This window comes from Acinonyx jubatus, chromosome A1 (assembly GCF_027475565.1).
Source record: "Acinonyx jubatus isolate Ajub_Pintada_27869175 chromosome A1, VMU_Ajub_asm_v1.0, whole genome shotgun sequence".
NCBI lineage: Eukaryota > Metazoa > Chordata > Mammalia > Carnivora > Felidae > Acinonyx > Acinonyx jubatus.
The window spans coordinates 96,384,286-96,399,123 of NC_069380.1; the positions used below are offsets into that span (position 1 = coordinate 96,384,286).

A 14,838-nucleotide genomic window follows, 5' to 3' on the forward strand; every position below is an offset into this window, starting at 1 on the left:
CGTGCACACATGCACCTGACTGGGGACACACAGAAAGAGAGAGGGAAGAGAGAGAATCCCAAGAAGGCTCAAGATGTCAGTACCAGAGCCTAACACGGACCTTGATCTCATGAACTGTGAGATCATGACCTGAGCCAAAATCAAGAGTCAACACATAACCAACTGAGCCACCCATGTGTCCCAAGGGGTTTTATCATGAATGGATGTTGTTGTACTTTGTCCAATGCTTTTTCTACATATATTGAGATGATCTCTTATTGATGGGATGTATCACATTGATTGGTTTGCAAATACTGAACCACTCTTGCATCCTGGGAATATTTTCCACTTGATCATGGTGAACAATTTTTTTAATGTATTATTAGATTCGGTTTGCAAGTATTTTGTTGAGGACTTTTGCATCTAAATGCATCAGAGATACCGGCTCATAGTTCTTTTTTTTTTTTTTTTTTTTTTTGTAGTGTCTTTACCTGGTTTTGGTATCTAGGTAACACTGACCTCATAAATTTGGAAGTTTTCCCTCCTCTTCTAGTTTTTGGAATTGTTTGAGAATAAGTATTAACTCTTCTTTAAATATCTGGTAGAATTTGCCTTTGAATCCATCTGGTCCTGGACTTCTATTTATTGGGAGGTTTTTGATTACTGATTCAATTTCATTGCTGGTTATCAATCTGTTCAAATTTTCTATTTCTTCTTGCTTCAGCTTTTGGTAGATTTTATGTTTCTAGGAATTTATCCATTACTTCTAGGTTGTCCAGTTTGTTGGCATATAATTTTTCATAACGTTCTCTTACAATTATTTATATTTCTGTGGTGTTACCAGTTACTTCTCCTCTTTCATTTATGATTTTAAGTCCTCTCTCTCTTTTTTTTTTTTTTTTTTTTTTTGATGAGTTTGGCTACAGATCTCTCAACTTCGTTGATCTTTTCAAAGAACCAGTGTGGGGAATAAGCTTAGAAATTCTCTGGACTTACAGCAATGGGTTAACAAGGCATAAAGAATTAGAAAGCCATAGGATGTTCACACCCAAGTTTGGGTAAACAAGATTAGGTAAATAAGTATAGAGAAGGTGGGGCCAAAGCCCCAGTATAGAGAGAGCGGAGGAAAGTCCCCAATAAAGAACATAGGTATATGAAATAACCAAGATTAGGTATTCAGGGCGGAAGCACCCCCCAATTTAGTACTATAGCAGAAAGCTGCTTTAACAGGAGGAAAGGACCAAGTTAGCTAAACAGGTGAATTGGACTGTAGACCACTGCTGCAGGTGAAGCTGCCCAGAGCAGAGCTGATTAGGGCTCTAATCAGAAAGGGTACCTTGTTAACCGTGAGGTTATTTGCTCTGTCTCATCCCCTGGCTAAGACAAACAGAGGTGATGCCTCATGTCCACTGTAAACAACATCCCGCCCAGCTGCCCAGCGCCAGGATTTTGTTTCGTATGAACCCAAAGGCCTAACCCCCCATATTTTCAAGACCCATTTTTCCTCACATCCATGAGTTAATGTTCACAGATTTATTGTCTCTTTGTGCACATCCATCACCATGTTTGTAAGCCTTCTGATCCTAATAAAAAAGAAGCAAGGACCCTTACTTGGGGCTTTTGTCTTCTGCACATTAGCCTCTCTCACATTTAAATTCTGCATCTGCTGTCTTGTTGGACAAGAAAGAACTCCAGACCCAGAGTCTACAACAAATCGGCTCCTGGTTTCATTGATCTGTTCTACTGTTATGATGGTTTATGCCAGTAACTTTAAAAAGCAATATAAAAATTACTTGATCTGTAGACTCACATCATACTGTCTTTAACAATGAACCTCACCATACGTGTATATTATGCTTCAAAATAAATAATAATGCTGGCGTGACTCTATCACAATAAACAAGACATGTTTAAATGGTTTATTTCACCATTGCCTCTTCCTTTTTAAAATCTTTTCGTGTGTGTGTATGTTTTATGGGACACATCATACATTAGTATATAATAAATGTACATAATCATAGATAAATATATATACCTATTAGAATTTCACCCTATGTTTTTTAACTAACTGTGGTATATAATCAAAATAATTTAAGAATCACTGGCCTAGAAATAAGCTTGTTCCAACTATAGGTTTTACAATTAAGAAAATTTTCAGTAACTTTTATTACAATTAAAGAAGACTTATGAGGAGGCAGATCCCTGGAAAACAAAGCCATGTGTCCAGAGAAATGACTATACAGGGCAGACATATAAAGCCCCTACTAAAACTGCAATGCCAAAGTGACAGATCAACTAACACTGAAGACTCTTACTATAAAAATCACCTACATTCAGTTATCCTATTATTTATTTTATACTTTATCCTCTTCTGTAGAAATGAAAACAGTTGTAAAAAAAATAGCAAAACATCTTTCTTAGCAAATTAAGTCAATCACTCTTTCCTCTGTAAGCTTTTATTGTATACCTTCATAATTTGTCTTAAATATTATTTAGACATATTTTCTCTTGCACTCAGTTCACTACCAATTTTAGAGGAAACAATCTCTCAATCATTTTCTATGACCTAAGCTACGCATTTATTGGACACTGGATATTGAATAAATAATGACTGAATGAATAAAGAACATCTAAAACTGAGTTTCCAGGTCTGTGTGTAATAGAACTCTGTTTCTTATCCACTGGCGAAGGAAAGGGAACTGCATGAATGTCCATTCTGACAAGCAAGAATTCACACTAAAGTGGTCCCAAGGACCAGCTATCTTCATTAGAGACATCTTACAAAGAATAGTACAGACTTCAGGGGCACCTAGGTAGCTCAGTGGGTTAGGCATCTGACTCTTGATTTCTTTCGGCTCAGGTCATGATCTTATGGTTCACTGGATCGAGCCCTATGTTGGGCTCTGTGCTGATGGCATGGAGCCTGCTTGGGAATCTCTCTCAAAAATAAACAAACTTTTAAAAAAAAAACCCTTTAGGGGAGCCTGGATGGCTCAGTTGGTTGAGCATACGACTTCAGCTCAGCTCATGATCTCACAGTTCACAGGTTTGAGCCCTGCATCAGGTTCTGTGTTGACAGCTCAGAGAGTGAAGCCTGCTTTGGATTCTGTGTCTCCCTTTCTCTCAGCCCCTGCCCCACTTGCACACTCTCACTCTGTCTCTCAAAAATGAATAAACGTTAAAATAAATAAATACATACATACATACATACTATTTAAAGTACAGATTTTATATACCTGCTTCATTAAGGAAGTATTCTTCCTAATTTTAAATAAATTTATATGTAATTTTGCATAAATTCTCAAAACAGAACTGAGAAGTTTCTTTGATACAAGAGAGAAAATGTGTTACTTAAGTACTTTGAGAGAATATAATAGACCCAACAATAGCATTGCTAGGAATTTACCCAAGGCATACAGGAGTGCTGATGCATAGGGGCACTTGTACCCCAATGTTTATAGCAGCACTTTCAACAATAGCCAAATTATGGAAAGAGCCTAAATGTACATCAACTGACAAATGGATAAAGAGGATGTGGTTTATATATACAGTGGAATATTACTGGCAATGAGAAAGAATGAAATCTGGCCCTTTGTAGCAACATGGATGGAACTGGAGAGTATTATGCTAAGTGAAATAAGTCAGGCAGAGAAAAACACATACCATATGTTTTCACTCATTTGTGGATCCTGAGAAACTCAACAGAAGACCATGGGAGAGGGGGAGGGGGAAAAAAGAAGTTACAGAGAGGGAAGGAGGCAAACCATAAGAGACTCTTAAATGCTGAGAACAAACTGAGGGTTGATGGGGGTGGGGGAGGGGGAAAGTGGGTGATGGGCATTGAGGAGGGCACCTGTTGGGATGAGCACTGGGTGTTGTATGGAAACCAATTTGACAATAAATTATATATATAATAAAAAAACAAAAATAAAAAAAATAAAAAGGACTTATAAGTACTTAAACCATAAAAAAAAGAGAATACTACAACATAAAACACTGATTTTGATGCCCTAAGAGTTTGTCATCAATATAACATTTATTTGTAGCTGAAAAGTGAGTACTTTTGAAAGCCCAAGAATGACGAAATCTCTATCAAGAGGCAATTTATTTGTGGTGACCTATAGCTCAACACATGCAAAATTATTTACTTGTCCTTAATCTCTGAACCTAGAAAAAAGAGCTACTCTAACATAGAAAAAGCTAACTAAATGTAAAATAGACCAATTTCATAAATAACAATTCTGATATTTCAGGGAAGAGGCAAAGAAAGAGGGAGAAAACGGGAAGAAGAGGGAAAGGGGGTAAGGAGAAGAAAGGAGAAAGAAAAAGAAAGAAAACAACAAGGAGGAAAAGGTCAAGAGGAAGAGTTTAATGCTAGCCACACACTTTTACGTTACAGGCACTATCATAAATATTTCCCCTTCATTTAATCTCAAAAAAACTGGCAAAGACAGGTAGTATTACTGTCCTAACTTACAGATGAAGAAAGCAAAGCTTAGAGAGGTTAAGTAGCTTTCTCAAGAAAGGAGAGCTGGGGCTAGAACTCAGTTCTGATTCCAAAACGCATACCGTTGAAGCAATCCATTTTGTGGATTACGTATATGAGCATTTAACAATCAGTGAAAAGTTTTACCACGTAATTGTACCTCGCTTCCCTAGGCCTCAGAAGGCCTAATGCTAGCATTAAAACATTTGGTGGTAAATAAACCTGAGTCTGAAAGAGATGACCAAGAAGGAAGCCACAGACAGCTACTGGTGTCATGGAGAAAACAGAAGTCAAAAGAACAAACAATTCAAACTTAGAAGGCAGCAAAACTTATGGAAATGGGTCCTGGCAAGACAGGGTACTTGAGCTGGACATTGAAACAGTGTAGCATTTCAGAAAGAAGGGATGAGAGAAGAGCATTTGGTACAGAGGAAATAAGAGAACAAAGGCATAAAGCAGAACATGAAAAACACCTGTTCGAGGGACGCATTCCAGGTGGTTAGAAGAGAGGGTATGGGAAGGGTACGGGGGAGGAAGAGATGCAAAGGCTTTGGATGACACACTAGAGCCTCAACTCCACTGTGTACCTGAAATATAAGCATGGAAGGTCTCCAGGAAAGGAACAAAATGAGCAGACCCAGATGTTAAAAATCTAATGACCTCGGGGCACCTGGGTGGCTCAGTTGGTTAAGGGTCTGACTGTTCATTTCAGCTCAGGTCATGATCTCACTGTCTGCAAATTGAGCCCTGCATCAGGCTCTGTGCTGACAGTGTGTAGCCTGCTTGGGATTCTCTCTATGCCCCTCCTCCTGGCTCACACACGTGCGCCCACACACACCGTGTCTCTCAAAATAAATCAATAAACATTGTTTTTAATCTAATGACCTCTGTTTGAAACGGAACTGGAAAACAGTTTGGCGACTCCTCAGAAAGTCAAACACAGAACTACCATATGACCCACCAATTCCATTCCTAGGTATATACCCAAAATTATTGGAACAAAAACAGATATTAGTGTGCCAAGGTTCACAGCAGCACTATTCACAATAGCCAAAAGGTAGAAACAAACCAAGTGTTCATCAACAAACCATTGTTATTTTAACAAATAAGAAAAAAAAAAAAAAATGAATGATGGATAAACAAAAGTGGTATATACATATAATTTAGCCATAAAAAGGAAAGAAATTTTGATATGCTACAACATGGAGAGAACTTGAAAACATTCTAAGTGAAATGTCAGACACAGAAGGATAAGTATTATATGTTACATGAAGAATCTAGAATAAGCAAATTCATAGAAATACAAAATAAAATAGAAGTTACCACTGGCTGGGCCAGGTGGGGGGAAGGTATGGGAAGTGATTATTTGATGGGTACAGAGTCAACATTGACGATGATGAAAAAAGTGTTGCGTACAGATAGTAGTGATGGTTACAGAACATTACGAATGTATCAATGACACTGAGTTATACGGTTAAAAATAATTAAAATGAGGGGTGCCTGGGTGGCTCAGTCAGTTAAGCATCCAACATCAGCTCAGGTCATGATCTCGCAGTTTGTGAGTTCGAGCCCCACATCAAGCTCTGTGCTGACACTTCAGATTCCGTGTCTCCCCCCACCCCTGCTCATGCTCTGTCTCTCAATAATAAATAAACGTTAAAATTTTTTTTAAAAAAGTTAAAATGGTAAGTATTATACATGTACATTTTAGCACAATTAAAAAAAAAAAAAGTAGCCTGCCAAGTAACACGTCTACATAGGCAAAGAGTCAGATATTTCTCCAAGAGGTTTACCCCTCTCGCCCTTTGCAAAGTCCAGAGACTCATTCTATAGCTTCATTTTTTTCCCCCAAGGAACTCTGGAAGACTTCTACTTACTTCATTTCACTGCTACCTTTTTTCCCACAGCCTTCTCATGAGGCTTCCAGTAGAGAAAGCCAAAAAAAAAAAAAAAAAGAGAGAGAGAGAGAGAGGAGAGAGACAGAGAGAAGCAAACAAATAAGTGAACAGGGGAAAACAAAATAAATTCCTAATCAGTAATATCTTCGAATTTGCCTTTCTGACTGAAAAATGAGGACCTACTGACAAATAAGAAACTGACCTTAGGCAGGTAAAGGATTCAAGAAATAAAAGCTCAATCTTAAAAAAGACATTAATTAAAAAGCTCTCATCCCAAAATAACTAAAAACAGCCAGGGAACAGGAAAAGAATCTACAGATTCAAAGACGATGAAGAAACAGCTCACTGGAAATATTTATTATATGCAGCAGGAAAACAAGAGTAGTCATACTGCTCGCTTCAATATAATCTTTTACTGTATGGTGTAGGAATAAAAGTATGAAAGCCCCTCACTAGTCACCTGACCCTGAGAATCTATAAAAAGGAATAACTTTAAATCAAAGTTGTCTTATGTATTAAATTAAAATGCATAGGTAAAGCACTTTGTAACCTGTGAACCCTTTTTAAATGATACCAAATTTTCGACTAGACTACTTCTGAATATTTTTTCTCACTACATAAGCACGAACAGAATGATGAATTATTAATTTTGGGCAAATGTACTTTAAAAATTAATGTGCTTTGATGTTCTTTGAAGAAAACTTCTATCCATCAGAGGGTAATGATATAATTCTTATTTTTCTTGGGGAAAATAAATCAAACATTTAGAAAGCTCTAACGTGGTTTTTAAAATTGGTCACTCCTCTTTGGAGACTTAATTAAGATTAAGAAAAAAAATCCCCTCTTAACATATATCATCTTTGCTCAACTTTGAACATATGATTAGTTTGCACAGTAATTTGTAAATCAGTTAGCTTTCCACATATATTACAAATGAACTACTTCAAAGAATAAACATATTTTCTATACCAATAGGAAAGAACAAATTAACTTCATACTTTTCTCTTAGGAATATGATACTTTTGTTATGAACAAAGAATTAAATTTTCAAATTATCTAATTTTTTACTCAAAATCATCATCAAGAATCTAGTTGATTTTAGGGACTCCTGGGTGGCTCAGTTGGTTAAGCGGTCTAACTTCAGCTCAGGTCATGATCTCACAGTTCGTGAGTTCAAGCCCCACGTCGGGCTCTGTGCTGACAGCTCAGACACTGGAGCCTGCTTCGGACTCTGTGTATGTGTGTGTCTCTCTCTCTGCCCCTTCCCCATTCACACTCTGTCTCTGTCTATCTCTGTCTCTCTCTCTCTCTCTCTCTCAAGAATAAACATTAAAGGACTCCTGGGTGGCTTAGTTGATTAGGCGACTGACTTCGGCTCAGGTCATGATCTCACAGTCCATGAGTTCAAGCCCCGCGTCGGGCTCTGTGCTGACAGCTCAGAGCCTGGAGCCTACTTGAGATTCTGTGTCTCCCCCTGTCTCTACCCCTCCCCTGCTCACACTCTGTGTCTCTCTGTCTCTCAATAATAAATAAACATTAAAAAAATTTTTTAATTAAAAAAAAATTTTTTTAATCTAGTTGATTTTAAATTTACCAAAATAGTTTGTTTTCTAAACCTAAGTGCTGATACCAATTCAATACTCTTAGTGTATTCTAAACTAATTCCCTTAGGAATCACCATTTTTCACTTGTACCTACCAAACTTGCAGTCTGATTCACCCCACTGCTTAAGCAGACCAGTCACAATAGTGTACATGAGACCCAGAATCAAAAAGCAAATCCCTACTAGTTAATAAAATAAATCAAGCAGGAATAGCTAAGGAGCTATGGTGCCCTGGACACATCTCGCCCAACCCAAGGTCATGACCAATGCTCAGCTCAACCAATACTGCTCAGAAAGATACTCCCTGAACTGCTAGATCTTCGTATTCTCAAGGAAGCCAGAAATCTGGATTTTTGAGATAAACCATCTTGATTTTTAACTGTTAGAACTACTTTAAAAGCTGGTAAAATACCAATTCAAAGCAAAACATCTGTTGGCTGCCAATGTGTGGCTCTTGCATTCTTCTTAAACACCTGCAGTCTCCCCTCCATCCCTCTCTCATGATTTTATCCCCACCACTTTTTTTCTCCAGAATATCCAAACCTAAAGAATAAGGAAAGGTTAAAAATTTCAATAAAGGAGCTAGATGTTGTTAAAAGATATAAACTTGGAACTAGAAGATGAATTAAGTTCTACAAATCAAATACACAGTATAGTGATTAGAGTCAACAGTAATGTATGATATGCAGATCTCCCTCAACTTACAACAGGGTTACATTCTCATAAACACATCAAAGCTGAAAATAACCTGAGTCAAAATGCATTTAATACATCCAACCTACCAAATACCATAGCTTAGCCAGGCCAACCTTAAATGTGCTCAGAACACTTATCTACTGTTGGGCAAAATCATCTAACAAAGACTATTTTTAGTAATGTTGAATATCTCACATAATTTATGGATTACTGTACTGAAAGCGAAAGACAGAACGGCTATATGGGCACAGAATGGTTGCAAATGCATTGGTTGTTACTCTCATGACCACACAGCTGATTGGGAGCTACAGCTCCCTGCTGCCATCCAGCATCATGAGAATATCGTACCACATATCATCAGACCAGGAAAAAGTAAAAATTAAGAATTCAAAGTACAGATTCTACTAAATGCGTATTGCTCCCACACCATTGTCAAGTTGAAAAATCCTATGTTGAACCATCATAAGTCAGGGACTATACTTCAAATTTTCTGAGACTAGATCTTAAAACTTCTTTTTTCTCACCAGAAAAAAAAGATATAATAATTGTGTAATCAAAGCTAACACTACCAGTGCTAATCATACTGCATTATATAAATGTATCAAATCTTACATAATGTTATGTCAATAATATCTCAATTTAAAAAAAAGGAGTTAGAGAATACTAAAGCACAGGCATCTTTTTACTAAGCTTAAAGTAAAAATACTTCAGTTTAAAGTTTTTTTTAATGTTTTTATTTATATTTGAGAGAGACAGAGACAGACAGAGCACAAGTGGGGGAGGGGCAGAGAGACAGGGAGACAGAATCAGAGGCAGGCTCCAGGCTCTGAGCTGTCAGCACAGAGTCCAACACGGGGCTCAAACTCAACTGCCAGATCATGACCTGAGCCAAAGTCGGACGCTTAACCCACTGAGCCACCCAGGCACCTCTGAACATAATTCAATTTAAAAAATAAGAAAATCAGGGATGCCTGGCTGGCTTTGTCCATAGTGCATGAGACTTTAGTCCTCAGGGCCGTGAGTTTAAGCCTCACATTGGGTGTGAAGCCTACTCTAAAGATAAATAAATAAGGGGCACCTGGGTGGCTCAGTCAGTTAAGCATCTGACTCCTGGTTTCAGGTCAGGTCATGATCTCCCAGATTCATTAGATCGAGCCCCATGTGAGGTTCTGTGATGACAGCAAGGAGCTTGCTTGAGATTATCTCTTTCCCTCTCTCTCTGCTTCTCCCCCACTGACATTTAAAAATAAATAAATAATAAATAAATAAAAAGTATGAAAATCTTGCAGCCTTGGTGGCTCCACTTCAACTAGTGACTACACCTACTCTACCAACAAAATCATAAGGCTTCTTCAGCAAACAAAGAGCCAGGTCAAGTGCTGGCTGAGCTCAGGAGCCAGATGGACTGGAGCAGAGACTGAATTCTGTTACCTAATTATTACTCCTTTCTCCTCATCATTTATCTTTAAATTTTACTGAATTATAAATAACCTACAGTGTTATACTGGCTTCAGGACTACAACATAATGATTCGACAATTCTACACATTACTAAGGGCTCACCACGATAAGTGTAGTCATATCTGTCACCGTGCAATGTTATTAAAATGTTATTGACTATATATTTCAATATATGCTGCACTTTTCAACTCTATGACTTATTTATTTTATAACTAAGTCTGCACCTCTTAATCCCCTTCACCTATTTCACCACCACCCACCCCTCACCTCCCCTCTGGCAACCACCAGTTTATTTTCCGTATTTAAGAGTCTGGGGGGTTTTTTGTTTGTCTCTTTGTCCATTTGGTTTTTTTTAGATTCCACATATAAGTGAAATCAGATGATATTTGTGTTTTTCTGTCTGATTTATTTCACCCTCTAGGTCCATGCATGTAGTTGCAAATGACAAGATCTCTCTTTTTTTGGCGGAGGAATATTCCATTTTACATATGTACAAAAAATATATCACGTTATAATATTACAAATAATACATACACACACACACACACACACATATGTATACACACATAACATATCCTTTATCCATTTATTTATAGATAGAACCTTGGGTTGTTTCTATATATTGGCTATTAAAAATAAAGCTGCAAAACACACAGCGGTGCATGTATCTTTTCAAATTAGAGTTTTCATTTCCTTTGGGTAAACACCCAGTAGTGGAATTAATGGATCATATGGTAGTTCTATTTTCAACTTTTTGAGGAACCTCCCCATACTGTTTTCTACAGTGGCTTCACCAATTTACATTGCCACCAGCATGCACAAGAGTCCCCTTTTCTCGACATCCTCATCAATACTTGTTATTTCTTGAATTTTTGATTCTAGCTCTTCTGTTGGGTGTAAAGTGATATCTCATTGCAGTTTTTGATTCATATTTCCCCAATGATGGGTGATGTTGATCATCTTGTCATGTGTCTGTTGGCCAACTCTATGTCTTCTGTGGAAAAATATGTGTTTAGGTTCTCTGCCCATTTTTAATCCAATTATTTATTTTTTTGGTGTTGTACCTTCTCATTTAAAAACTAACAATATCACCAACTCTAGAATGCTGTTATGAGAAATAAATAAAATATCGCATGTAAAATACCTAGGCCTGACAGGCAACCTGCATGTGGTCAGCGTTCAAAAAATGTGTGCTAGGGGCACCTGGGTAGCTCAGTCTGTTAAGCATCTGACTCTTGATTTTGGCTCAGGTCATGATCTCACAGTCCTGTGGAGCCTGCTTAATATTCTCTTTCCCTCTGCCCCTCTACCCTGCTCATGCACACATATGGGCACTAAATACATACATACATACATACATACATACATACATACATACATACATACTAAATATACTGGTGTGGTATATTATAATCGTTATAATTTTTTACTTTTGGGGGAAGAAAGCACTGGAGAAAGAAAAATTTCTGCCTCAGGGCCTGTGTCACTCTGTGTGCATGCCCTTGCCACTGTTTCCCTCCCTCAGACAAATTAAAAAATACTGCATATTTTCACATTATTCCATTATTCTTAGGACCAATGATTTGCAAGTGGTTTCTAAGTCTTATCCTCAGACCCATGGCCTTATCTATAGAAGATGTAAAAGTATAATTAAGATGCCTAGCATCTTTACTAGAATGAGGCCTTAACTCTTCCCAGTCAAGACTTTTACCACCATATCACCAACTAGTTTGCATTTTTTTAATAAAATAGAATATAAATTATTACAGCTAAAAGCCACCTAATGAAGTTGAACTTGTGACAATCATCTAAATATAAAAATACTCCAGGGGCACCTGGGTGGCTCAGTCGGTTAAACGTCCAAATTCGGCTCAGGTCATGATTTCACAGCTGGTGTGTGCGAGCCCCACGTCGGGCTCTATGCTGACAACCTGGAGCCTGGAGCCTGCTTCGGATTCTGTCTCCCTTTCTCTCTGTCCCTCTGCCACTCGCACTCTGTCTCTCTCTGCCTCTTAAATATAAATAAACATTTAAAAAATTAAAAAATAAAAAATACTCCAGTGCTTTGTTTGTTGGTTCCTAGTACATTCAGCACAATTTTTCTTAACCTCCCTAACTGCTTACCTGGTCCTTCCGAGAGCAACCACTGCTAATCTCTACAGGTTTGCCTCTTTCCACTCCCTCCTTTCCACCAAGCTGTCCATATACACTTTCTCTATACACTGTACTCCTGTACATCCTGTTCCCTCAAGAGGAACACACTCTTAATATGTATCCAGCAATAACAAATGAGTTTGGGATCTTTGAAAGAATATCCCATTCATGTTTCAGAGCACTTGTATTTCCAACTAGCAAGATTCTGCTGTGAAGTTAAACTGAGTTTGTACTTCCTGAATAAAACCAATTTTTGGAACTCCAAGACTATGACAATTACAGTAATACGTTTAGAGAAGTGAATACTGCTTAAAGTAAATGGCCAAATAATTGTGACTTGCTGATCAAATCTAAGAATGCATTTTGGTTTTAAGAACTATTATAAGCATAAATGTAGGTAAGTTCATCCAGGAAACTAGTATAACCCTAACAGCTTAATGAAATAAAATATAAAGAGCCATCAATTAGCTTATATTTTACTGATAACACCTAAATATTCTCCAGACTTCTAGAATGATAATCTAACCAATTAAAATTAGTTGAACAGGGCACGTGGGTGGCTCAGTCAGTTAAGTGTCTGACTTTGACTCAGGTCGTGATCTCGCAGTTTGTGAGTTCAAGCACCACATCAGAGTCTGTGCTGACAGCTCAGATCCTGGAGCCTGCTTCGGATTCGGTGTCTCCCTCTCTCTCTGCCCCTCCCCCTCCTGTGCTCATGTTCTGTCTCTCTGTCGCTCTCAAAACAGCAAACATTTTAAAAAGTGTAAAAAACTAATAATGATAAAATTAGTTAAACCAATTAAAATAAATAAAATGCATACTGTGCCAAAGGGGAGAAGAACTTTTAAACGGTACAAAATTTCAGTAGGAGAAGCAAAGTGCACAAATGTTGGAATGAATCAAAATCCTAAAATATTAACTAAATGTAACTGGAAATAAACTAAAATCAAAGTCATTCTTATTTTCTAAAAAGCAGATTACGTTAGGGTGTAGGGATGGATGAAAAGGCAGAGCAAAGAAAATTTTAGGACAGTAAAAATACTCTATAGTATACTATAATAGTGGATACATATTATTATGAAGTTTTCCAAAATCAAAATATGTACAACTCCAAGAGTGGACCCCAGTGTAAAACTATGCACATTGAATTATGATGATGTTCATCCATTTTAACAAATGTACTGCTCTGGCAGGGGACGCTGCTAATGAGGGAAGATACCAGGGTGGAGGCAGAAGATAGGTCTCTACTCCTTCCACTCAATTTTGTTGTGAATCTAAGACTTCCCTAAAAAATAAAATCTATTAAGTGGAGCAGGGAGTGGACTGGAAAAACTTTAAATCTTCGCTAAATGTAGGAGGCTAATTTTCTTTAAAAAAAAAAAAAACTATAGCATTTATAATCAGCAGTTCTAAATAGAGCAAAAACTAGATGATAAAGCTAGCATGATAATTTAGCCTTGGGTTTATATTTGTAATAACTTGTCTTTTAGCATCCTAGTGACACCTTTGCAGCACTGTTAAGTGTTATCTCCTAACACCTTTAGGGAGCTTGTTTAAACAAATTGTATTCGTACACCCCTTCCATTCAAACATGCAGTCCCTTCTAGACACAAATTATTCATCCTCCTCAAAAGTCTATATTGAATGTCTTACTCTCGATAGTACACTTAGGAGATATAAACAGATCCCTACACTCAAGATCCCTTCCTCTGGGGTCGTACAACCCAACCCTGAGAAAAGCCCAAAATGTCCAACATAAGATACTCCAAGCAATCAAGTGGTAAAGACATGAAACCAGTCTGGCCTTCTGTTCTCCTTCTTTGAATTCTTTTCTCTTCCCTGGATTCTTCTCATCTTTCAAATTTTAGTATAAATGCTATTTCCTCAGAAGTATTTCCTGATACCATCCTATTTTATGTCACAGCATCCCATTCCTTTGCTTCATTGTTTGTTTGCTTTTGCTTTTCTGTTCCATAATTACATATTTGGTTGCTGGTTTGTTATCTGTATCCAATAACAGACTGGACAACCCATGAGGGCGCAGAATGCACCATATTACCAAGAATCTGCAAAGCATTCCATCAACACTGGTTAAATGAATGCATAGGTCTGGAGCTCAGGACAAAGGTCTGAGCTAAAAGTATTTGGGTATCGATCTTACCATGAAAACTGGTAAGATCACCTGCGGAAAATGTGTGGGGCTATAAGATAAGAGAATCTAGAATCAAGAGCTGAGGAAGCCCAACATTTAGATTTTCAGAAGAACAGGCAAAGACGACGAGGGCAGACAAAGCAGATAAACCACAGGGAAACCAAAGAAATAGTGTTTCAAGAAGTCGGCATTCAACTCCAGAATGCCGCCAAGAGATCTAGTATAAAAGTGAAGAGAAAAAGATACAGTGGATTTCATTTGAGGGAGATTACTGGTGACTTTAACGAGAGCCTTGTCAGGGCTGTGCAGGACATGATAACAAACTGCTGAGCTATTCATTCCCAGGTGAGGAAGCAGAGGCACTATCTAACCGTTAAGATTGTGGAAGGCAACAGAAAGACAGGTGATAG

At 37.7% G+C, this 14,838-nt stretch overlaps 1 protein-coding gene across 5 annotated transcripts in view; it reads right to left on the minus strand.

Moving 5' to 3' along the window:
- Positions 1–14,838, minus strand: part of DTWD2 (DTW domain containing 2) — a 525,766-nt gene that overhangs the window by 509,312 nt on the left and 1,616 nt on the right. The gene's annotated exons all lie outside the window — the stretch shown is intronic.